This window comes from Carassius auratus, chromosome 4, assembly GCF_003368295.1.
Source record: "Carassius auratus strain Wakin chromosome 4, ASM336829v1, whole genome shotgun sequence".
NCBI classification, from domain to species: Eukaryota; Metazoa; Chordata; class Actinopteri; order Cypriniformes; family Cyprinidae; genus Carassius; species Carassius auratus.
Genome location: NC_039246.1, coordinates 15,215,863 through 15,219,375, shown reverse-complemented (window position 1 = coordinate 15,219,375; position 3,513 = coordinate 15,215,863).

Below are 3,513 nucleotides of genomic sequence, written 5' to 3'. Positions count from 1 at the left end.
TTTTATACTCTATTTGGAACTTGAATAATTTCTAGCTCCGCTGTTATGAAACGATGTCTGGTGTTATAAGAAATCTGATTTCCTTTGGTTAGTTTAACAAAGTTAATTTACATTTGTTAAGCCACCATTACGTTTTCAGTATTTTCTCGCTGGAAAAGTTCATGACAGACACCTTTGTCTTTCAAGAAAAAAATAAATATTTGGTTTTAAAAACACAAGTATGCACATATAGCCTTGGTGAGTTGTTTGGTTTAATTGGGTTGCATCACATGTTTTGTATTAACTACCATAAAAAAGATTCATAGGCAGCATAAAACGCACCCACGGACAGTTATCTTTGATTCTAGGTCTGCATTAATGGGGTCACATTTGTGGATAATTTGATACTTTTATCTGAATTTCATATGACAATACTTTTTCTTCAAGGCCCTCCACATAGGAGTCCTTCATATACAATGTCCATTTCCAAAAGAGCTCATTATTCAATTCAAACTACAGTCAAAAGCTAATTACCTTATTACATAACCAAGACTTCAAAGATTTTTCTTGGCTCATAAGTAAGTTAGCAAGTAGATTAATGTCCTTTCTTTTATTTAAACCTATAGAGCTTTTCAGCCACAATGCCAAATTATAGGCAAACTCAAGGACTCATTTGCTATTGATTCCCTTGAAAACCCTGGCTTTAGTTATACGTGTAGCAACCATGTTTTTGGCGCACTATAGTGTAACCACAGTTTTACTACAAATACCACGGTTAAACTATGGTTAGAGTAGCAAGACCATGGTAAATTTGTGGTTACCATGGTTTAATTATAGTATCTAAGGTTTTTTTTTTTTTTAGTAAAGCCAAGGACAATTTGAACAAAAGTCTCTTATGTTAACCACAGACATTATTTTTCTCATTAAAAAAAACTATATATTTAAAACATATCCTGTGTCATACTTATTTAATGAATATCAATACTTATATTAATACATATTTGAAACTGTTTTTGTTTTGTTTTATTATTAAGACAATAGGCTACTTAAAGTAATGCAGTTGCCTGCAGTTGTGTTTTGGAGCAGGTTTTGTCATTTCCAGTAACTATTGTAAATCAACCGGCATTGTAAACAGGTAACTAGCTTGTTGCAAACAGCTAGCAACGAACTATATGTTCCAAGTCAGCTTACAATGGATTTCCGAAATCTACCCTTTAAAAAAAAAGAAGAAAAAAAAAAGGCTATGCACATTTGGGAGAGATTACGATTCATACTATGGCAAACGTATAAGGCTTAGCCCAATGAATATTAATTACGCCATGCGGACGTTGTCATCCAATAGAGAAACAATATATTATTGTGATGCTGACGTCGAGTCTTTACTTTCCAATGGCTCGTCCAAGCTCTTGAATACTAATAAGCAAACCTTTCCCATAGTAGGTTTTGTAAAATCAGGAAAATCCGCGAGATCACATGACGCGTCGTCATTGCTCTTGCGCTTCCCTCCTCACAGGCGACCAACAACATGGCTCCCAAAGACCAAAACTCACTCGTGATGCTCTGCTTTTTGCTCCTGACGCTCGTCCAGACCGCCGAGGCGTTTGACGGAGGAGACGCGGCGGCTTTGCTGCTGGGCGCGACAGTGACGCTCGTGGGGGTCTGCGCGTGTCTGGGCTGGTATGCGCGCAGGCGAAACGGCCAGTTTTAATGACTGTCTGCTGACCAAGGCCTCATACGGAAATGTGACTCAGTGCGTAAAGACTGCCAGTCCTTTATACTGAAAATAATTGGAAATGCGCGCAAAGGAAGGACCAGTATAATATATGCTATGGATAATATGAGCTATTGTTTGTATTCTTTGACGCATTATCCTTATTATGAGGGACACTGAACACTTCCTGTCTCTGTGCACCATGTGGGAAACTTCTACAACAGTATTAGCATTAAAAGCCCATTAGGTTATTACTGCATGACAAAAAGACCACAAGATCACATGCAGACGTTATCTGACACATTTCTATGGACTTGGACATACGGTGGACTTGATGTTGGTCTCCTGCCATGCTACAATCACTGCAAGACAATCCGCTTCCAGTTTCAACACTGTGATAAAAGCACTAAATTGTTAAATGGCTACTGCTTTTTCTGTCTGTATAAGGCATTGTCACTGACAGTGTGCTTTACAGAAGGAGGGCGATGCTTGCTTTGTGTGCTTATGTTAATATATTTTGTGAGCCTTATGTGCCTTTTGTTTTCAAGTAGGAGACTATATCTGTTGCAAACTGATGGACCATGTTTGAAGTCATATGCATTAAAATTCTTTTCACTTGAACAAATAAGAAAAACTCATTTTAATTAGGTGTGGAAACAAGTTGTTTGTCTTTTTTTGTGTGCAATCTGTACACTTGGATATACAATTTGTACAGTAGGCATCAAGTCATTCCTTCTGTGTAATTTCATTAGTAAAATAAAAAAATAAGTTACATTTATTTTCAAAAGTTATGGCACAGTCACTTTTCAGGGAAAACATTCACAAAAATACATTTGTTAGCTTCTAAATAATAAAGTAACAGCAGACTTTAGAATTAAGTGCAATGAGTCTGAAACACATGATTGTCAAAGACTTGTGGATCATGTTAAGATGCTAGGCTACTTGTCCATAGTTAGGATAGAACTGTTTACATGAAGGCATTTTAACACACATCAAAGCAACTTACATTGCACACAAGGTTTGCATTTTTTTTTTCAATCGTTGGTTACTGAATCCAGGACAGCGGTGTTAATATTACATTCTACTGTTTGAACTACAGAAACTTTAGCACTAAAGTCAGGACTAGCTGGTAAAAGGTTGTTGCACTCATCTTACATTTTATCTGCTTTAGCATACATATATTTTTAATTATACATACTAAAGTGTTCAAACAATACCTTTGGGTTCACTCTCCAGTGCCAACTATGCAATAGAATGAGACACCTTGGTCTTTATTCAGGGCAATGATGTGCATCACACACAATGGCCATGTTAATTATTTATGTTAAGTAAATTTATCCCGTGCTGCTGAACCATATGTAATATAGGCACATAGACACAATGGATGAAATGATACTCCAATAAGTTAAGTTCAAGTCCAAAATCTTGTTTGTTAAACATAGAATAAATACAATGTATAAATAAGAAAACAGGATTGGCTTTACAATAAATATATAATTTTCCATTTGTTTATTTATGTGCATGTGATAGACAGACAGATAGATAGATAGATAGATATTGCAGTGCATAAGAAATACATGTATAAAGTGACATAGGCTATGTACTGCACTACTGACATAATACATATACAGTATATACAGTAAACATTTATTATAACACATACGACGGCACATATGACAGTAGTACACTCTAATAAAGGGCGAAAGGGATCCGTGATGCTGCTGCACCCATCAGTGCAGATGATGCTGCTGGTCGGATCACAAATAGTGCCAGTGCGCATGCGCCGCCCGCACCGTTTACTGTATAATCACAGTGGGGGAAAA